Source organism: Cnephaeus nilssonii (assembly GCF_951640355.1).
Source record: "Cnephaeus nilssonii genome assembly, chromosome: 20".
In the NCBI taxonomy this organism is placed as follows: domain Eukaryota; kingdom Metazoa; phylum Chordata; class Mammalia; order Chiroptera; family Vespertilionidae; genus Cnephaeus; species Cnephaeus nilssonii.
The window spans coordinates 26,876,979-26,900,752 of record NC_137091.1 but is presented as its reverse complement, the minus strand read 5'-3'; the positions used below and the strand labels follow the sequence as shown (position 1 = coordinate 26,900,752).

Below are 23,774 nucleotides of genomic sequence, written 5' to 3'. Positions count from 1 at the left end.
GATGTGAAGAACATTTCAGGATGCCAAAAGATAGAGACCCATAAAAGAACCTCACATACTTTTTATTTCCTATCAAATGCAATGCCAAATAGTATCTCAATATTATTCATACTGTTTCCAGCATTATGCCTAAGGGGAAGAATTTTTATCATTCAAAGCTGGTATTGCTCAATTAGGAAGTGAAATAGAGAGTGGAAAGGAGTGTCATCCCTACAGAAAGGTGATAGTTTCTGCAGGGAATGAGTTAGAGGAAGGTTTACCAGCAATCAGGCAGAGTCCAGAAAAAGGTATTACTTATCTATGGGCAAAAATTGAAAACTCATAGTAATATTCAGTGACACCTGTTTTGCCTTATATGGAACAGTAAGCAACAAGTTTCTTCCCAATCTCTTTCTATAGACCTACCTACTAAAATGTGCTGGCAGACAGATGTTCTAAATTAACAGGCATTAAATAAGCATTTCTTAAGCTTTATGTAGATACTAGAGGCCCGATGCATGAAGATTCATGCAAGAATGGGCCTTCCTTCCCCTGGCTGCTGGCACCGCCTTAGTTCTGGCCGCAGCAGCCTTTCCACCTTCCCATGCTGCCCAGAGGCCCAGAGCAGCCGGGGGCGGTGCAGAACGCCTGGGTCATCACCATCATGATGCATGCGTCCCACCCCACCACCGGAGGCTTGGCGCCTGTGTATGCAAATTAACCCACCATCTTTATTGGGTTAATTTTCATACTCACTCCTGACTGGCTGGGGGTGTTGCGAAGGTACGGTCAATTTGCATCTTACTCTTTTATTGGTGTAGATTTCTTGTTTTCTTTCCCAATGTAGATATATAGTAGCCTGTCTACCGAAAAAAGAAATAGGGTTTTGTGCTTTGGCTAAAAACAATGATCACAATCTATTAGTCTTATTACCAAGAGAAGAAGAAATCACTACACAGCAATGCCCAAGTGCTCAAGCCTCACATAGGAACTTTTCTAAGGGTCTCTTTGAAGAAGCCCAATCTGTTCAGTTCACTGACAGTTTGTTTTGCCAAATGACTGACAGAAATAACTGATGGCATAGTGTCACCCTTAACTAAGATCTGATGGTTTGCACCCTAATTGGTCTGATGAAAAATCTCTTGATGAAACCTCAAGAATTATTCACATAGTAAAGGGGGATACTATTCTGTCAGTAATTATGCACGGTAAGGATGTGTAAAGGATTGGCAGCCAAAATGGAGCAACTTATTTGGGAGTGAAATTAATTAAGGAAGATTTTCTAAAGGTTGTAAAACATCCCTATAGACTTGATATTTATCCAACAGCATTTATTTTATAAGGCTCTTATAAACTGTAACCTTGGTGATTTACATTAATCAATTAATGTCTATGTCTAGTGATCATCCAGCAGAAATATTAAATACATCTTAAACATATCAAATTAATTTTTTGTTTCATTTATCACAACAGTAATCCCAATTTACATATGTTCAGTCTTCCTAATATACAACTGCTATTGCATGATTCTGTGCTCATGACTTTAAAAAAAGGAGAAAAGCTAACTTTAAGATATCAAAATTAAGCATTTTTGTTAGGAAAACAGTATGTCAGCTCAAAGGAAATGGCTGTGCTAATATAACAAATGGTCTACAGCAAGCATGTCAAACTCACGACCCACGGGCCACATGCAGTCCAGAACAAATGTGTTTGCAGCCCAGCCAATATAACAGTATGTAAGAAAAGTTTTAATAAAAATTTCATAACTTAATTTTTACAATATCCTGTCATACATAATTATTAATAACAAAGTACAATGTTCTCTAATGACTGATTACTATAATCGTGTTGCATTCATTTCCCTTATGTGCTTTACGCGCAGGCGCACCAATTCTCTCCACTAATACTAGCAGCGAATATTTTAGCAGGCAATTGCCACATCATTAGTCTTGTACTGACTTGTTTGGTGTGTGCAACAGGAAATATTTCATTTTCGGAGAACAAGAAAAATAGGTTTATTTGCATTATGCTTATTAATTTGTGCAGTTATTCAGTGCCTGGTAAGTTAATGTTCAAGAAAAAATATTAATTTTTATTCAAATGTTCTATTATTTTACGTTAATGATTACTCATTTATTTCAGTCCTTTGTATTCAGCATGTCTCTATTGAAATAAACTTACGTTTCTATGAAAATTGAAGCTTTTGTTTTTATGCAGCCCACATAAACTTAAACCTTGTTTATTTGGCCCGTGTTAGCCTTTGAGTTTGACATGCTTGGTCTAGACTAGAGCATTCTTTGTACTGGCTAAGGTATTCCCCATTCAGGTTGGCCTCCTTAAATGTACTGTGCCCTGGAATGATGGTACCCAAAGAGCTTACGAGAGGAAAAAGAAACTGCAACTAAAACAGACCCTATATGATTAATAATTTTATAAATTAATAGTTACATGATTATATCTAAAGTATTAATTCAAGGTATAAATAAATATCACTGCTTAATATAAGCTTAAATACTTACAATTATGAAGATAGTGACCACTGGCAAGTGGAACCACAAGACAAGAGGCACATGCCTGGTCCTACTGAGCAATTTTCAGACTTCAGCTCATTCTGGCAACTATAATAAAAAAATACAAAGAAACCTGAATTATAATTGCATGCTTTTACATTGTATCAACATACTGAAAATAGGGGAAGGTCAAGTAAAATTGGCTTAAATAATGATTTTATTATATCACAAAGTAAGAGGTCTAGGGTAAGTTCACTTGGTAATTCACTGACATCAAGAGGGACTCAGTCCTTTCTATCTGTGCACTCTACCAATGTAAACATGTTGGTTTGTCCTTTGAGGCTGGTCCTCCTTAAGGCCCTAAGATGGCTTCTTCAATTTTAGGCACCAAAGATGACAAAAATCAAGACAAAAATGTTTCCTTCTATATGTACATTTTCCCCAGAAGCACCTTATTCCCCAAAGACTCTCTCACTTTCCATTGGCCAAAATAGTGTCACATACCCAACTCTAAATCAAGCATAATTACAATGTCTGTTTTAGACTACTCAAGATTTGCCTCCACTCAAGACTGAGGGGAAACCCAACTTCCTATAAAGCACATGGATGGCCACCCAATATTTGAGAAAAATTAGGGTTCTACTAGCAAGAGAAAAGGCTAGTGATAATGACAATGGAGTAGGAAGCCTAAAGTGTCTGCCACCTATCCTATCTAATAAAAAGGGAATATGCTAATTGACCCTCATGCCATCGCAAAATGGCAGCATGCACAGCCAATAAGGAGGGAATATGCTAATTGACTGCCCCGCCCTCAAAGACGGCAGCACCCACAGCCAATAAGGAGGGAATATGCTAATTGACTGTCCCGCCCTCAAAGACGGCAGCACCCACAGCCAATAAGGAGGAAATATGCTAATTGATTGTCCCACTCTCAAAGATGGCGGCGCCCGCAGCCACAAGATGGTGGCACCCAGTCCCCTCTGCCCAGCCAACACCCAAGGTGCAGGCAAGCCTCGGATGTCGGCTGCCCAGCCGCCCAGGGCCGCCCGAGGCTCAGATAATCAGGGCCGCCAAGGCTTGCACTGCTGGCAGTGGCAGCAACAGAGGTGTGATGGAGCGTCACCTTCCCCTGATTGCCAGGTCGCCTTCCGCCCCTGAGGGCTTCCGGACTGTGAGAGGAGGCAGGCCGGGCTGAGGGACACCCCCCCCTCCAGTGCATGAATTTTCATGCACCAGGCCTCTAGTGCCTAATAAGAATAGAAATAGAGCTTAACTCACTGCACATGGCTCAATGCATAGAGCTGACACTAGCAATTTAACTGGTGGACAGTATCATATATCTAAGATTAGCCATTGTTGCTATAGCAATATGTCTTCATAGAGAGCTACAAAGACATAAATCTCTCTTTAAAAGGCAATAAGTGATTATAACTGAAGAACAAATCATTGCTAAATCCATATAATCTACATGAACCCATAATAGATATTTCCTTCTTTATTGAAAAATCAAGGGTTCCCTTTACTGGAAACTTCAGTTCCAATGAGTTCCAGTAACATTATCACATTCCAGATGTGCATTTGTAATAAGTTTGTATTGGTTAGTTGGGCTTAATTTATCTAATGAGCCACTAAAGTGATCAATTTTTTATGTAAATTAGGAATTGTGGCTGTATTAAAAACTAATTTATTATATAATGTACTACCTGAATATACTCACACATACATCATTTAATTTTTCATTTCATTCCAAATTAAGCATTTATTACACGACCATCTCTCACTTGCAAAAATGATTAAGATAATACTTGTTAAATGTGTTCTTTTAATCAATTCTAATGAGAAATAATGCTATTAAAATATTTTACTGTGTTTAAGGGATATCAGGATAGACAATGTGGTACAACTATACTAGTAAAGCAATCAACTGAGAGGTAGGAGATATGCATTCTAATTCTAATAGCATACCTTTTTTTGGTCAGATTGGCAAAAATATATATTTTTTGGTGTGCTGCAGAAATTTAGTAATTAGTTTATGTGAGCCATAAGATTTAAAAGAGTTGAAAATCACTTATCTAGAGAAAGAAATAACTAAAGTCAACCATGATGTACAAGTCACAGGAAAAATACATCTTGGCGGAATAAGGTTACAGCTTATCAGACCTGTTTAATATTCATGAATTGCCCCGTTAGAATTGAATTATTTTAAACCATCTCACCAAATATAATTGTGAGTATTCATAATTCCTCAAAATATCTTCTTTGGGATATCCAGACTCAAAGATACAGAGTAAACCTATACATTTTTTATCCCCCATATACCTTCCTCCATTTCCACCCACCAGGATCTCCACATTAATAACCAAACTATTGTCTGTGTCCATGAGTTCTTTTTTTTCCTGTGGCTAGGACTTCCAGTACCATGTTGAATAAGGGTGGTAAAAGTGGACATCCCTGTTCTTTCCCTGATCTTAAGGGGAACGCTTGTAGTGTCTGCCCATTGAATATGATGTTGGCTGTATTTTGTCATATAGGGCCTTTATTACATTGAAGTATGTTCCCTCTATTCCCACTTTGCTGAGAGTAATTATCATAAATTGGTGCTGGATTTTATCATATGCTTTTTCTGCGTCTATTGATACAATCATGTAGTTTTTATTCTTCATTTTGTTTATGAATTAGGTATATCATGATTATTGTTTTGCAGATATTGTACCAACCTTGCATCTCCAGAATAAATCCCAATTGATCATGGTGTGTGATCTTTTCAATGTATTGCTGGATTGGGTATACTAATATTTTGCTGAGTATTTTAGCATCTATGTTCATCAGGGATATCAGTCTATAATTTTCTTTGTCGTGTCTTATCTGGTTTTGAAATGAGGATAAAGCTAGCCTTAAAAAATGAGTTTGGGAGTCCTCCCTCTTCTTGAAATTTTTGAAATATTTTGAGGATAGGTGTTATTTCTTCTTTGAATGCACTGTAAAATTCACCTGTAAAGCCATCCAGTCCATGACTTTTGTTTGTTGGGAATTTTTATTATTATTGCTTCAATTTCACTTGTAATCTATCTATTCACATTCTATGATTCATCCTGATTTAGTTCTGGAACATTGTATGTTTCTAGGAATTTGTCCATTTCATGCAGATTGTCCAATATGTTGGCATATAGTTGTTCATAATATTTTCTTACAATCCTTTGTATTTCTTAGGTGTCAAGTTGTTACTTTTCCTCTTTCATTTCTGATTTTATTTATTTGGGTCCTCTCTTTTTTTATTGATGAGTCTGATTAAAGGCTTGTCAACCTTGTATATCTTTTCAAAGAATCAGCTCTTGATTTCATTAAACTTTTGTATTGTTTTTTTAGACTCTATTTCATTTATTTCTGCTCTGATCTTTATTATTTCCTTACTTCTACTCACTCTGGGCTTTGTTGTTCTTTTTCAATTTCCTTTAAGTGTAAAGTTAGGTTATTTATTTGAGCTTTTTCTTGTTTCTTGAGATAGGCTTGTAATGCTATGAATTTCCTTCTTAGGACTGCTTTCCCTGTGTCCCACAGATTTTGGGTTGCTGTGTTCTTTTTCATTTATTTCAAGGTATCTTTCTATTTCTTCCTTGATCTTTTTAGCCTATTCATTGTTTAGTAATGTTATTTAGCCTCCATGTCTTTGTGTGTTTTCCAGTTTTCTACTTGTGATAGATTTCAAGATTCATAGCATTATGGTAGGAGAAGATGCTTTATATATCAATCTTCTTAAAGTTGTTGAGACTTGTTTTGTGTTCTATCCTATAAAACATTCCATGGCCACTTGAAAGCTTTTCAGTGAAATATGTCAATTAAATCCATTTGATCTAGTGTATCATTTAAGGCCACCATCTACTTACTGATTTTCTGTCTGGCAGATCTATCCATTAATGTCAATGGGGTGTTAAAATCCTCTACTATGACTGTATTGCTGTCAATTTCTCATTTTATGTCCATCAAGATTCACTTTACATATTTTGATGCTCTTATGTTGGTGCATACAGAGTTATTATCCTCTTGTTGGATTGCTCCCTTTATCACTATGTAGTGTCTTCTTTGTCTCTTGCCTTGGTTTTAAAGTCTAATTTGTCAGATATAAGTATTGCTACCCAAGCTTTTTTTTCTTTCCATTTCCATGAAATATATTTCCCCATCCCTTTACTTTTAATCTATGTATATCTTTTGTTGTGAGGTTGGTCACTTGAAGACAGCATATACATGGGTCTTATCCTATTTAGCTATCTTATGTCTTTTGATTAGAGCATTTAAACCATTTACACTGAGTGGCCAGATTATTATGACCACCTGACGTTTATAGGCAAATTAGCCGTACACTGCATCATATGGGATATGGAAGCCGAAGGCCTGTTCAAACATCTTTGCTGCCTGCAGTTACCAAGATAAAAACGTCTCCAATTCACACAGGAACACAAGGATTGGACAGTCGAGCATTGGAAAAAAGTCATGTGGTCCGATGAATTACGTTTCCAGTTGCATCATGCAGATGGCAGAGTGAGAATTTGGCGGAAACAGCATGAAAGCATGCACCCCACATGCATGAGTACAACCCTTCAAGCTGGTGGGGACAGTGTTATAGTTTGGGGCATGTTTTCCTGGCATGATTTGGGCCCTTTAATTTGTGTGGAACAACGTCTGAATAGCACAATATACCTAAGTATCGTTGCTGATCAAGTTCATCCTATCATGTTGATGGCATATCCTAATGGAGATGGCTTCTTCCAACAAGGCAATGCACCATGTCACGGTGCTCGTATTGTGCAGAAGTGGTTTCAAGAACATGATGGAGACTTTACCTTGCTTAGGTGGCCCCCACAATCACCAGATCTCAATCCAATTGAGCATTTGTGGGATGAAGTTAAAAGAGCCACCAGGCAGCTGGTTCCACAACCATCAAATCTCACAGAACTGGACAGTGCTATTCATCAGGCATAGTGTCAGATTCCCTGCATCACCTTTCAATATCTCGTGGAGTCAATGCCAAGAAGAATCGCTGCAGTATTGAAGGCAAAAGGTGGCCCAACGAAGTACTGATGGGGTGGTCATAATAATCTGACCACTCAGTGTATATTTAAACTGATTATGGATAGGTACGTACTAATTGCCATTTTATTTTTTTAAATGTGTTCCCATTTCTTTATGTTCCTATGATTATTTTCTTTTTCTAGATATTTATTGTTGAAAGTATTATATATGTCCTCTTTTTCCCCCCACTGACCCCTTTCTAGCCCTCCCACGCCCCCTGCCCCAGGCCTTCACCACCCAATTGTCTGTGTGTATGGGTTATGCACATATGTATACAAGTTCTTTGGTTGATCTCTTTCCTCGCACCCACCCACCTCCGCCTTCCCGCTGAGATGCCACAGTCTGTTCCATGCTTCTATGTCTTTGTATCTATCTTGTTCAACAGTTTATTTTGTTCATTAGATTCCACATATCAGTGAGATCATGTAATACTTGTCTTTCTCTGACTGGCTTATTTCACTTAGCATAATACTCTCCAGGTCCCTCCATGCTATCCCAAATGGAAGAGATCCTTCTTTTTTACTGCTGCATAGTATTCCATGGTGTAAATATACAACAGCCTTTTTATCCATTCATCTAATGATGAGAACTTTGGCTGTTTCCAAATCTTAGCTATTGTAAATTGTGCTGCTATGAACATAGGGGTACATAAATTCTTTGTGATTGGGTTTCAGTTTTTTAGGATATATTCCTAGAAGTAGGATCACTGGGTCAAATGGCAGTACAATATTTAAGTTTCTGAGGCAACTCCATACTGTTTTCCATAATGATTGCACCAGTCTGCACTTCTGCTAGCAGTGTACTAAGGTTCCCTTTCTCCACATCCTTGCCAGCACTTCTCATTTGTTGATTTGTTGATGGTAGTCATCCTGACAGGTGTGAGGTGATATGCCACTGTCATTTTAATTTGCATTTCTCTGATGATCAGTGACTTTGAACATTTTTTCATGTCTTTTGGCCATCTGTATGTCCCTTGGGGAAGTATGTATTTAGGTCCTTTGCCCATTTTTTTAATGGATTGTTTGTCTTCCTTTTGTTAAGTTGTATGAGTTCCTTACATATTTTGAACATTAACCCTTTATCAGCTGTATATTTGCCAAATATGTTTTCCCATACAGTGGGCTCCCTTTTCATTTTGTTAATGGTTTCTTTTGCTGTGCAAAAGCTTATTATTTTGATGTAGTCCCATTTGTTTATTTTCTCCTTAGTTTCCTTTGCCCTGTGGTTTTATGAATATAAGTCTTTTACTTCCTTGTTTAAGTTTATTTCTATGTATCTTAATTTTTTTGTTGCAATGGTAAATGGAATTGTTTGGTTTCTCTCCTCTGACTTCTTTTTCTTCTTCTTCTCCTCCTCCTCCTTCTAGCAAGCCCTTTAACATTTCTTGTAATACTGGTTTGGTGGTAACAAACTCCTTTAGCTTTTTCTTGCCTGGAAGCTCTTTATTTCTCCTTCAATTTTAAATGATAGCCTTGCTAGGCAAAGTAGCCTTGGTTGTAGGTCCTTGCTTTCCATCACTTTGAATATTTCATGTCAATCCCTTCCGGTCTGAAATGTTTCTGTTGAGAAATCAACTCACAATCTTATAGGAACTCCCTTGATTGTAACTGACTACCTTTCTCTTGTGGCTTTTAAGATTCTCTCTGTCTTTAACTTTTGACATTTTAATTAGGATGCATCTCTTTGGGCCCATCTTGTTTGGAACTCTCTTAACTTCCTGGACTTGTATCTCTTTTTTTCACCAGATTAGGGAAGGTTTTGGTCACTATTTCTTTAAATAGGTTTTCTATCCCTTGCTCTCTTCTCATCTGGTACCCCTATGATGCAGATGTTGTTATGTCATGTTGTCCCAAAGGTCTCTTAAACCATCATTTTTTAAATATCTTTTTTCTTTTGCTGCTCTGATTGGGTGTGTTTTTTCTATCTTGTCTTCCAAACCTGCTTCATTGAGCCGACTATTTATTCCTTCCAGTGTATTCCTTATTTTAGATATGGCATTCTTCATTTCTGACTGTTCCTTTTTATGGTTTCTATGTCCTTTTTCATGTTGTTGAGCATCCTTCTAATCATTAAACTTAACTCTATATCTGGTAACTTGCTTACCTCCATTCCATTTAGCTCTTCTGGATAATTCTCTTGTTCTTTCATTTTGGGCCTGTTTCTTTGTCTCCTCATTTTGGCTGTTTCTTTGTGTTTGTTTCTAAGTAGTCAATAGATCTTCTATGTTTCACAGTCTTGATAGGGTGGCCTTATGTACTAGGGGACCTGTGGAACCCAAAGGTGTCGTCTCCCTGATCATCTGAGCTGGGTGCTCTAGGATTATCCCTTGTACACATTATGTGGGCCCTCCTATTGTAATTGAATCTTGCTTGCTATTAGCTCATTCGTGCATGGGATCAACCCTCAGGCTGGCTTACAATGAGGTTCAACCCCTATCAGGATGCAAGCTGTTATGCAGGTGCTGTTCACACGAAGCGGAATTCACCTCAGCAGGTGCCTGCGATATTTCCCTGTGGATATACTTCTTGTGAAGTTTATTGGATCTTGTTCTGTTGTCTGAAGTTGGCCACTGTGTTTATTGGTTATGAGCTTCTTCTAAGGGTCTCTGATGCAGGCCAATGTCATACACTGTCTGTGACAGGCCCTGCGCAACCTATTCGGAGCTATCCATGATCCACAGCTTGTGGCTCCCTCTGCTGGCCCTGGATGCATGTGGAAAGGCTAGAGCTATATATTTGCAGAAGAATTAATATTAAATTTATTTCTCCAATTCTGTGAACTACCCATTAGAATACTTACCATTCAGCTTGTCTGAAGGGCAAAATTTTAAATCTAAATCATTTAAGTCTCAAGTCTTATTTTAATAATACAAGAAGAACTGGACAGTATCTTCCTGTGGTCTGTGAAGTAGTTTGTAACTTGCTGTACTTTTTCACTGTGCATAAGTGGTCCAAGTTCTGGAAGACTCTGTCTCATCAGCAGTATTTTCTCAGCCCAATCTGCAAAGCTCCCATGACCCCCTGATGGGATGGCTAGAGCAAAGGAGTACAAAGGATAGAAAACTTCAAACCACTCATCTTCTTCAATAATCACTTGAATAATTTCAGCAAATTTTTGTAAGGATAGATTTTCTTTGGCTTAGACACAGTTTTCCTTTAGATACACAGTAATATCTCAATTATCTCTGGTAGTTAACAAATATAATAATGTTTTAAATAAAAAATAATTTATGTGGGGCTGGGTGAAAAAGGTGAAAGGGTTAAGCAAAACACACACACACACAAGCTCTCTCTCTCTCACACACACACACACACACACACACACACACACACACACACACAAAGCTTATACACAGAGACAACAGTATGGTGATTACCAGAGGGAAAGAGGATTAGGGGAAGGTAGAAGAGAGTGTAGGGGGGATAAGTAGCAATGGAAGGAAACCTGACTTAGGGTAGTGAGCACACAATACAATGTCTAGATAATGTATTGAAGAGTTGTACACCTGAAACCTATATTTTTTATTAACCAATGTCAACACAATAAATTGAATAAATAAATTTATGTATCATATTATAGTATTTGTAGATATTATATGTGTATGTAGGTATGCTATTTTATAGGCTAATTTGCTTTCCCATTGCATTCTTTTTATGTTAAATAATAAATTTAATTTGTTATTCCTGAACTAAAAAATGATTTTTAAAAGTCCATATAAATTTGCTACAATATACAAGAACTAATCCATAACACCTTTTTTTTTAAAGTTAGTTATAGTTTGTTTATATCTACAATTTCAAATGTATTCCATATATTTGTGACTTCGTTGTCCTATATTTATGGGATGAATTAAGATCTTCATGACATTTTGCACCAAGAAAGAATGGTTAGGTAACTGGAGAACTATAGAGAAAGCCCCTAATAACAAGAACCATCTACCTATTTTTAAATGTTTCTCAAATCAGAAAAGCATAAATAACTTCGGAAGTTATTTCTCCCCTTAGTTTTTACCCCAGTCAGATTTCTAGGGGAAAATTCGAGAAATTACTACTCTATCTTGCCTGTCCCATTGAGTTTATCGTAAAGTAAAATAAGTAAGAGTAATATGGAATTAATCAACAGCAGAATCAAGCAAATATGAACTGAAATAACAAAATGCATTCTGTAACAGTGAGACCTTCAGAACCAAGGGAAGTGAAATCATCAGTGAAGTGATTAAAGCCTGGGCACGGGAGTCTCAGCACCTGTTCCAAGCCTGGTCAGCTTCTTCCAAACCTCTGGCAATCTATCTACTCTAGATCATGCTTCTTCTCCTGTGAAAGGTGAATAACCACCTCAAAGGGTTATGGTAAGAAATAATTAATCAGATTGAGAGCACTTGTCAAAGTGCCTGGCACATACATAGCCAGCACTCTATGCATGCTAGCCGCCACTCTAATTAACAGAGAAATAATATTATCCAACTGAGAATGTCCTTCCTTTCACATATTGACATAATTTATTTAATTTCTTCCTTTCATGAATTCTTTTTTGAAAATTTTATTCCAAATATGTATATATTTTTTAAATAAAAAATACTGAATAATAGATCTAAAGTCATGGTCCTTTCCTCATCCCCATTACCAACTATGATTATTCTTACTTTAAAAATAACAACTGTTCTTGTTTTGGAGTATATGTTTCTAATCCTTTTGCATGTTTAAACAAAAATAGACATAGTTATTTATAATTTTTAAAATAGAAATTAAACCATGTTATAAAAATTATTATATTACTTGCTCTTTCACTTAACAACATATCCTGGATATCCTTCAGTTTGTGTTAGTATGTGTAGATTTATACAATCGGCATACATTTATTGTTAAACTTTAAACAAAAAGACAAATAAGTTAAAGGATAAAAATAAGGACATAAAGTGTTCTTTCATTGTTTAACTTTTGTTGTTGTTGTTAATCCTCGCCTGAGGATATTTTTCCATTGATTTTTAGAGAGAATGGAAGGGAGGAGGAGAGAGATAGAGAAATATCAATGTGTGAGAGACACATCAACTGGTTGCCCCTTGCATGCCCCCAAGCAGGGCTGGGATCAAGCTTGCAACAAAGGTACATGCCCTTGACCAAATCAAACCTGGGACCCTTTTGTCTGCAGGCTGACACACTATCCACTGAGCCAAACTGGCCAGGGCTCATTGTTTCACTTTTAAATGTGATGAAAGTATTGTGATTATGTTTTTTTAAACTCCTTACCATTTAGAGATATCTACTGAAATATTTACAAATAAATTATATGATAACTATGACTGGCTTCAAAATAATTGGAAGAGGGATGAAGAGAAGAAAAATGTAGAGAGAGAGGGGACATAAACAAAATAAGATTAGCCATAAGTTGATAATTAAGCTGGTTGATGAATATATGGGTGATACTTAAAATATTCTCTATTTTTGAAATTTTCTGTAAAAAAAAATTTAAGTTTCCTAGTCTTAAAACTTATCTACTAAATATCAAACAGCTATACATTTAAATTACAGCAATTAATTTCTGATTAGATAATTTAATCAACAACACTATCATTACTAACACCTATCCCCTAGGCAGCACAAACAAACAAAAACCTTAGCTCCCTTGTAGTTTGAATGTTGTCATAAAAGTCCAAATAAAATAACCAGCCTGGAGAAGCAATGTTCACTAATGTTATAGGAGGTATTCATCAGCCACTATAAATTATAAACTATTGTAATTGTTGCTTTTTAGAGTTAATGAAGAAGTGTTTTCCTTGTTCTCTTATATTAGAATTATTGCAGCTGGATGAAAAAAGAAAAAGTTTTTAGCCTATGTACTGTTAAGAAATCAAGAATATGTGCTCTGTTCAACCAGAAAAAAAAGGACACACACAATCTGGAGTACACTCACCAAAACTGTGCCTTGCTGAAGCTAAGAAAAGGCTTTTATTATGCCACTGGACCAGAATAATATTTTGTCTTTAGTCTTTATTTTGCTCTATGCACTCCTCAATAGTTCCAATAAGGCAGCCAATATTTTAATATTCTATAGGACATTGAGCAGAAGCTGCTTGGATTCTAGTTCTTCCTGACTCTTGTTAAAATCTACACTCACTAAAGGGCAATGTCCATGTGGACTGGAGGCAAAAGGGAAAACTAGAGTACCTTTTAGGGAAGCAAAAGGGAAGAAGAAACATTTTCTCAATATTGGGAAGAGGTCACAATTCAGAAAATCTCATGAGACACAGAATCTAGCAAGACAAGGGACAGTCTGTGCAGTGCACCTGAAGAGGTTGGACACTTGGCCCCAGTCCTTTCAAAGATTCCTGAATACCAAGCATGGACTAGAAGTATGGAGGAGCAGAATATAAAAGGACCAACCTGGCTCTACCAAGGCCATCTCTATATTATCCAATGAGATCCAATGATCAATGACTCTCAGGGACCTTCACTTATGCTTTGCACCATTTAGGATCCTGAATCTTGGCACAACATTTGGGACAAGAAAGCACTAATAAATATTTAGATTTAATTCCTGCCAGCCCAGAAGTATGATGAGATCTTAGATTTGGATTTAGTGGGTTTAAAGAAAATAAAGATGTGCAATAGTTTTTGCAGATCTGGGGGTTTGTTAATTCACATAGACTACTCCATTTAAAAAAGCAACCATGCCAATAAAAGTGGCAATAAAAGCAACCTGCATCCATGCTGTAATAATAACCATTCTTTCATATCTGCACAGTTTTATACATTTGGTAAAGTATTTTCACATACATTATTTCATGTGATCCTTACAGAGTTAAAAGGGTTCAGTGGTTTTACCTCTCTCTCTATATATATCTCTCTCTCTCTCTCTCACACACACACACACACACACACACACACACACACACACACACATTCTTGTTAGAAACAAGAGGAAAATTTTATTCAACACTTCATTTAAAAACATCTATGCAAAGTTGTAACTTTTAAGATGACTTTCACAGAATCCAATGCTAAGAATAAATTAACTTCTTAAGGGGTTGCAATTTAGGCTGCCACCCAATGGTGGTAGTAAGTCATGGACAAATCTCATGAAACACAGAAAAACAGAATAAAACAAAAAAACACCGGTAGGCATATTTAAGAAAAGAGATTATCACACTTTGCAATGCCTTTTTACTGTTAAGAAGTTACCTTTCTTAAAAAAACAACAGATATAGAGTTTATTTAAAGAGTATTCTTTTAGTGCTTTTAAAGCCAAAGGATTTCACGCCCTAGCCAGTTTGGTTCAGTGGATAGAGCATTGGCCTGAAAACTGAAAGGTCCCAGGTTCGATTCCAGTCAAGGGCACATACCCGGGTTGTGGGCTTGATCCCCAGTGGGGGACTTGCAGGAGGCAGCCAATCCATGATTCTCTCTCATCATAGATGTTTCTATCTTTCTCTCCTTCTTTCTTCATCTCTGAAATCAATCCTACCTAATAATAGACAAATATGCAAATTGACCATACCTCCGACACACCCACAAGCCACGCCCACCATCCAATCAGAGCGAGCATGCAAATTAACCCAAACCAAGATGGCTACAGCCACAGAGAGCAAGGTTTCCTAGGTAACAGAGGAAGCCAAGCTTTCCACCTGCCCTTGCCAGGCCTAAGCCTCCACTCAAGCTACAAAGTTTCAATTATAGAAGGTAAACAAATTCAAACAAATGGCTGCAGAATGGAGCTTGAGAGAGAAGGCCAGGGTTGCCGCCAGCAACAGGGGAAGCAAAGCTTTCCGCACACCCTGGCCGGGCCCACCCGCTTAAGGCAACAAAGTTTCAATTATAACCCCAACACAAATGGCTGCTGGCCTCGGAGGGAGCCCCAGGCTTGACTCCTCTCCAGGCTACAAAGTTTCAATTGTAGAAGGAAAATAAATTCCAGATACCAGGGCCTCTGCTTGGGTTGCCAGGGGGCGTGGCCGGCCTGCAAACCATCACAACTGATTGATGTTCTGCTCAGGCTGCCCCACGCCCCAAGGGAACCCCCACCTGATCCGGGACACCCTTCAGGGCAAACCAGCTGCCCCCACCCCTGTACCAGGCCTCTATCCTATCTAATAAAGGAGTAATATACAGATTGATCATCACTGCAACACACAATATAGCTGCCCCCATGTGGTCAAAGATCCTGCCCCCATGTGGACACAAGATGGCCACCACAAGATGGCCAGCAGGAGAGGGCAGTTGGGAGGCCCCCGGCCTGCAAGGGAGGGCAGTTGAGAGGGACCAGGCCTGCAAGGGAGGGCATTTGGAGGTGATCAACCCTGCAGGAGAGGGCAGTTAGGGGTGACCAGGCTGGCAGAGGAGGGAAGTTGGGGGCAAACAGGCTGGCAGCGGAGTGGTTAGGGGGTGATCAGGCTGGCAGGTAGAAGCGGTTAGGGGCAATCACAAAGGCAGGCAGGCAAGCAGTTGGGAGCCAGCAGTCCTGGATTGTGAGAGGGATGTCCGACTGCCCGTTTAGGCCCGATCCCAGTTTTGATCGGGCCTAAACGGGCAGTCGGACATCCCTTGAGGGGTCCCATATTGGAGAGTGTACAGGCTGGGCTGAGGGACAACCCCCCTCCATGCACAAATTTCGTGCACCGGGCCTCTAGTAATAAATAAATAAATAAATAAAAGCCAAAGGATTTCAGAGTTTGCCCTCTGAGGAATGGGAGTTGGAATGAAGTAGGTGAGACATTCATTTTCTACTTCGGACCTTTCTATATTTTTGTATTGGTTGCAATGATTGGAAAAGCTAGTCATTTTAATCAAAGTAATCTAATTAAAAGTCTTTTCCTTTTTATCACAAAACATCATTACTAGTTGCCTTGTTTTATACCTTACAGGGATTCAAAAAGAGAACTTCATTTTTTTCCTTTAGTTGTTCACTTTTGTCATTAAAATCCCTGTCCTGGATTGTCCATGCCCTCTAGACCAGGAATTTCCAACTATGGTAAGAACACCAGACAAGGACTCAGAACCAGCATCAGAATTAAGAATTCACTCTCAATCAACCTATACCCCCTCACAAGAGGGCTGAATTGCACTCATTGATTTTTCAGTATATTCACAGCAAACAAGTAGGTATGTAGAGCAGGTTATTGTTACTATTTTAAAGTTCGAACAGGAAAAATTTCTCCAAAAGTTAGAAATATATAATATATAGGATAATGAAGATTTATTAGAATATATAATATATTTTGATGTCTGAAAAACTTACTACAAGTTATAAATAACAGAAGATTAACAATTAACTGTCCTATTAAGAAAATAATGGGCCAAAACCGGTTTGGCTCAGTGGATAGAGCGTCAGCCTGCGGACTCAAGGGTCCCAGGTTCGATTCCGGTCAAGGGCATGTACCTTGGTTGCGGGCACATCCCCAGTAGGGGGTGTGCAAGAGGCAGCTGATCGATGTTTCTCTCTCATCGATGTTTCTAACTCTCTATCCCTCTCTCTTCCTCTCTGTAAAAAATCAATAAAATATATTTAAAAAAAAAAAAAAGAAAAGAAAATAATGGGACCTGACCAGAGTAGCTCAGTTGAATAGACATAGTCCAGTGCACCACAAGGTTTCGGGTGGATCCCTGGTAGGGGGCATTCAGGAGGCAGCAACTGATTGATGTTCTGCTCTCACATTGATGTTTCTCTCTCACTCCCTCGTCCTTCCTCTCTCTCAAATATATATATTTTAATAATTGGCTTTTTGTACTGGTGTGACTCGTATTCTTAGAGTGATATACAATAGGAAGAGCCATTAATTTGGCTTGGTTCAAAGTCCCCACAGCCTCCTTTTTACTACTAGCTTTGACTTCTATAACCTGACCTCTTCTTTTTTATGAGTAAGAACTTGAGGTAGGTAAAGAGAAGACTGTTTATTCTCTCCCAGCCCTCTGATTTACGACTTTCTCCCTGCCTTGTTTTGTTTTTCCTTCCTCCATTTTCCTATTTCACTTTCAACCAAAGTTATCTCAAAGATGATACAATTCTAATTGTATAATTTTTAAATGATGTCATTTTCCTATGCAACATAGTTCAATAGTTTCACAGAAATTTTCAAAATCTTACCAACTTTAAGATCTGGCCCTACCTTGCATCTCCAAATTTTTCACTTACACAATAGGCATTATTCAAACACCTTTCCATCTGACTGAAACACTCCTTCATTTCTCCTGCCCCTTTCCCTTTTTCGTCTGGAATACTCTTAACTATCTTGTCAACTCTGTTTAGATGTTACTTCCCCAAGAAAGGCTCTCCAATCTTCTCAAATCCAGATTAGGACCTATATCCTTGTCTGTGTCATACACGGACAGTGGGCAGGAGTAGTTTCCCCAACACCTATTAAGGGCTAGGAACATGAGATTATCAAAAATATGTATTAAAGAATGAAAAAGTCAGGAGACATAAAAAACAGGAGTCTATGGAAGTCAGACAGTCATAAAATAGTAAGATTTAGCCATTAAATTCAGGGACAGGCTCACGACAATGGAAAAGAATGAATGGGACACAATAAATATGAATTCTGAGTTGATGTACTTTGGTATATATAATTAGGAGATTCATCTAGCTCAGTAGTTTTCTAATTGTGGCTGACCCTCAGAATCATCCAGAAATCAGAAATTTTTGTTTTTGAAGTGTTCTAATTTCCTCTGGTCATAGCCACTGACGGATGTTCAGGAATTACCTGGATGTTCTATAAGGCCACTTCCAGCACTAATGCTCAATTTAAGATAGCCACAAGATAACCACAAACAAATAATTGATAAGTAACTAAAGGGATGTATTACACTAGATTTTTAAGCTAATTGACCTAGAGTCCCAATTTACACATAACAGGCAACCAATAAATACTTGTTTATTAAATGAAATAGGGGAGCCTGACTGGCATGGCTCTGTGGTTGAGCATCGATCTAGCATATGAACCAGGAGGTCATGACTTGATTCCCGGTCAGGGCTCATGCCCGGGTTATGGGTTCGATCCCAAGTGTGGGGCATGCAAGAGGCAGCCGATCAATGATTCTCTCTCATCATTGTTTCTATCTCTCTCTCTCCCTCTCCCTTCCTCTTTGAAATCAATAAAAAAATATTTTTTAAAAATAAATGAAATAGGGAGCGGGAAGAGGGAGCACATTTTTATGAGAAAGGGTAGATTGGATGTTGGATATGAGTTTCTCAACTGACATTCTACCATTTGTCCTTCAGGGCTGTGTCAACATAATGTTCTACTTTCCTGCCTTAGATATTTGTCGTTGGCATTGCTGTTTTGGCTATAAGGATTACCAATTTTTCTTTAAAAAATTACCTTCTCCCATTTTGTATACTCCTACAGGGACTATAAATTAGATCTTGTCCTCTCTTAACTAAGGCTCTATGAGACTCTCTTCTAGATTTTGAAAACTTTAGTAGAATGTCCCAAGAACAGAGAAATCAGTTGGTGTTCTTCATTCTTGCAGTGGCACTAAATTCCTGCTTCCTAGATCCCTGGGCTACCTTAGTTTCTGTCCTTTTAACTTGGCTTTATTCTCAGACCAGCTTTACTTCCATAAACTACCCGGCATCCTTCTAATAAATCTCCATTATCCTATGTAATAAAGAAGTAATGTGCAAATTGACCCTCACACCCTCGCACAAGATGGCTGCCCCCATGTGGTCAAAGATGGCTGCCACAAGATGGCCGCCCCCATGTGGTCAAAGATGGCTGTCACAAGATGGCCAGCAAGGGAGGGTAGTTGTGGGCTATCAGGCCAGCAGAGGAGGGCAGTTGGGGGGACCAGGCCTGCAGGGGAGAGCAGTTGGGGGTGATCGGGCCTGCAGGGGAGGGCAGTTAGGGGTGATCAGGCTGGCAGAGGAGGGAAGTTGCAGGGGACCGGGCTGGCAGGGGAGGGCAGTTGGGGGGGACCAGGCCTGCAGGGGAGGACAGTTAGGGGTGACCAGGCCAGCAGGGGAGGGCAGTTGCGGGGGACCTGGCCTGCAGGAGAGGGCAGTTGTGGGGGGACCAGGCCTGCAGGGGAGGGCAGTTGGGGGCAACCAGGCCAGCAGGGGAGGGCAGTTGGGGGCAATTGGGCTGGCAAGGGAGGGTAGTTGGGGCCAATAGGGCCAGCAGGGGAGCAGTTATTTATCAGGCTGGCAGGGGAGTGGTTAGGGGGTGATCAGGCTGGCAGGCAGGCAAGCAGTTGGGAGCCAGCAGTCCCAGATTGGCAGTCGGACATCCCCCGAGGGGTCCCAGATTGGAGAGGGTGCAGGCAGGGCTGAGGGATCCCCACCCCCAGTGCATGAATTTTGTGCACCGGGACTCTAGTATTTAATAACTCTTTATCAATTTCTGGTATTTGCCAAACAAACAAAATAACAGAAACTTATACAGATGGTAGGGGAAGGAGGGAAATGCAAGCCAGATATTTAATTTTAAATTTTCTAGCAGCCTCATTAAAAAAACAAACTGATTGAATTTTCCTAAATATATTTTTATTGATTTCAGGGAGGAAGAGAGAGAGAAATAAAACATCAATGATGAAAGAAAATCATTGATTGGCTGCCTCCTGCATGCCCCACACTGGGGATCAAGCCTGTAACCAGGGCATACCCAGACCAGGAAAGAAACCATGACCTCCAGGTCCATAGGTCAATGCTCAACCACTGAGCCATGCTGGCCAAACTGATGGAATTAATTTAATGCTAGGTTTTATTTAAGCCAATACATCCAAACTATAACATGTCCTCAATATAAAAAATTAAGATATTTTACTTCGCCCTAGCCGGTTTGGCTCAGTGGATAGAACGTCAGCCTGGGGACTGAAGGATCCCATGTTTTATTCCAATTAAGGGCACATGCCCAGGGTTGTAGGCCTGATCCCCACTAGGGGGCATGCAGGATGTAGCCGATCAATGATTCTCTCTCATCATTGATGTTTCTCTCTCTCCCTTCCTCTCTGAAATCAATAAAAATATATTTTTTAAAAAATATATATATTTTACTTTTATTTTTGCTCCAAATCTTTGAAATGTGATATGTATTGTACACTTATAGCCCTTCTCAACTCAAATGCTAAATTTCAGTTAAATAAAATGTAGTCCTTCCAAAATAATAAAATGTATAAAAGAAGAAAATATTTTACACTGCTAGGTTTTAAATTTAACTAAAATTAAGCATTCCGTTCCTCAGTTACATTGGACACATTTTAAGTGCTTGGTAGCAACATATGACTACTGTAATCAGGTGCGTATGGTGGGGCAAAGTTCTTTGTATGGAAAATATAATTAATAAATAATAATACAAGAGTAAACTTTTGCAACTCACAATTGTAAATCTACTTTTGCTCTACCCTGTATAATTGGTTATAAGAGTGAAGAGACTCAGGAGCCCTTTTCTTGATAGATCTAATATTTGGAAGGAATTGGAGGTTTTCACACTTCTAACAAATTTCATTATGAAAAGATTCAGAATTATATGAAGACCTATAGAAATATCTCTCCCCCAAAATAATGTTTCCTTGCCTGTGTAACTATAACAGGTTAACACATTATTGAGTTTGAGATCCATCCTCTGTATCCTACAATTTAGTAGTATACTAGTAGAGATCAGAGTTATCTTCCCTGCCAGGGAGTTTAATTCAGAGTTAAAAATAACTTCTCATTTAATTTATTTAGATGGGCGGGAAGAGATTTTGAAGATTAGTGTTAATTATAAATAGTTCCACTGTCAAATAAAAATGTAGAATTTTGAGTGGCAGGTTGAAGAATTTGACCCTCATACCTCAGATAATAAGTTACTGTACATTTTGAAGTAGAAGAGTACATAATGAAGTCTATGTTTCCAGAAAGCAAATCAGAATCCAGTGTGCAAGTAGACTGGTAACAAAGAGGTCTGTAGAGAAAATGTGGAGCTCCTAGCATCCTTACATGGTATATGCTCTTATTTCTGTCAGGAATTATTTTCCTCTTACATTGACAAGACAGGAACTTATCCTTCAAAATCTAGTTCAAAGTCAGCTGTTTCCTGGAAGCAGTTGTCAGACTGAGTCACTTCACCTCTGATCCCACCAAACTTCTTTCCAAATCCTAAACAGAAGTCAAATCATAGAGAAACTAAAATAGTGGTTGTAGCGGAGGAGGGGATGGAGAGTTATTGTTTAATTGGTGCAGTTTCCATTTTACAAGATGAAGAGTTCCGTGGATGCATGGAGTGATGGTAGCACAGAACTAAATGATTAAAAGGCCTTTCCTCAGCCTAACTCCTTCCCTTTCAGGTCACAACTTAAATGTCCTTCCCTTTTCAAGGCCAAAATGGTTTAGATACATTTGCTATACCCTCTTATGAACTCCATACTTTTCCTTATAGGGCTCTCATTCCGATTATAACCTATAGCAAATTATGTGGTATATTAGTTTGCTAGGGCTTCCATAACAAACTAGTACAGACTGGGTATCTTAAACAACAAAACTTTATTTTTTCACAGTTCTGGAGGCTAGAAATTCAAAATAAAGGTATAGGCAGGTTTAGTTTCTCCTGAGGCCTCTCTCCTTGCTTTCAGAAGGCTGCCTTCTTCCAGTGTCCTCACATGGCCATTTCTGTACATGTGCATCCCTGGTGTCTCCCTGTGTGTCCAAATTTCCTCTTCATATAAAGACACCAGTCAGATTGAATTAGGACCTACTGTAAAGGTCTCATTTTAACTTATCACCACTTTAAAGGCCCTATTTCCAAATACAGTCATATTCTGAGATGAAATTCTAATGAACTTTGGAGGAACACATTTTAACCCACTTACCTCTGTTGTTCCCACTTGATAAACTCTGACAACTCTTGTCTTGTTCTCATTTCGGGATCTTTATAGTTGCTATTCCCTCTTTTTAGAATATTCTACTTCCAATTTTTCATACAACAGGTTTCACTCAACTTTCAAGCCTGAGCACTATCATCTGACAAGAACCATCCCAGATCACCTTATTTAAATTAACTCTAAAAGTCGCTCTATCACATCACTTTTTTTCTTCCATGGCACTCACCAGAATGCCAGCTCCAGGAAAAGGAGGTTATGTGTGTGTTTTTTTCAATTATTGTAGCCCAGATATTAGCCCAGTGTCTTGTGACACTGGGCTAATGAACTCATGAGCAAATGAATTTTATAACCATTTACCACAGTATAATGAGTTTATTTAATCCACTAAGAAAACCTGCCCAGGAGGGGTCACATTTTTATGAAGCTTTCTGAATCTCAGCTCTAACACTTACTAACCGTGAGATCTCTGGCAAGTCACTTAATCTCTGTGGGCCTCAGGTTCCCCAACTGTATGACAACAATACCTTCTCTTCAGAGTTCTTCTGAAGATTAAATTAAATAAGGCACGTATGCTACCCAGCACAAGACTTTGGCCTATTGTACGCGCTGTCAACTGAAATGCTCTTGGGGTGGATGTTTTCCAAAGTGTGGCACCTGTGGATAGTGTGAAAATGTCTTTAGGTGGTACAGACCGTTGAAGCTATTATGGTTTCAATTCTTTGGATTAAAATAAGGCCTTCTTTCCTCATATGTCTTGACTATCTCCTGCTTTTCTTTTTAACGGAAATAGCATTTAGGTTCAAGGACACACAACAGTTAATACGTGAACTTAACATTATTTTCTATTGTAGTTCTGAAGTCAGACTGCCTGGGTTTACACCCACCTCCCTCAGTCTGACTTTGGTCTAGTTAAGGAACCTCCCTATGCCTCAACTTACTCAAATGCAACGCGGGGACAAGGACAGTACCACCTCCATGGGGTATCGAGAATATAAAATGAACTATTACACGTAAAGCGATGCAGGACATAGGAAGCCCGCCATCCATGTTGGAAACATGTGAAAGAAACGGTCCAGGCGGGATGGTTTGGCAACAGCCTCAAAGGTCTCACCAGGACAACTGAGTCAGCGAAGCACAGCAGGACCGGGTCTGTGGGGCGGGGCGGCACTCGCCACCGCTAGACCTGCCTCTCGGCCGGGTGCGAGGTCTGAGGGGCCGGCCGAAGCCCCCGAGGGACCAGAGCTCGGGCCTCCTCCGGCTTCGGCCTCTTTGGGTCTCCCTCCCGTTGTTGAGAGAGTCATCCCTGCGTGGGCGGCCGAGCCCTTACCCTGAGTTTCCTCCCACAGGTAAGCTCTCCCCTGAAGCGGATGCGAAGAGCCCGGGAGTGTTCTGGCGCGAGAAACAGGGGCGGGGCCAAGGGGCGGGGAGA

At 39.2% G+C, this 23,774-nt stretch overlaps 1 long non-coding RNA gene across 1 annotated transcript in view; it reads right to left on the bottom strand.

Annotated features, from left to right (window-relative positions):
• The window catches only part of LOC307092707, an 82,382-nt gene extending 79,784 nt beyond the window's left edge, over nt 1-2,598 (bottom strand). The window contains exon 1 of the long non-coding RNA XR_013812877.1: nt 2,499-2,598. This is a non-coding gene — a long non-coding RNA (uncharacterized lncRNA). The remainder of the gene's footprint in view (nt 1-2,498) is intronic.
• Nucleotides 2,599-23,774: the final 21,176 nt, after the last annotated feature.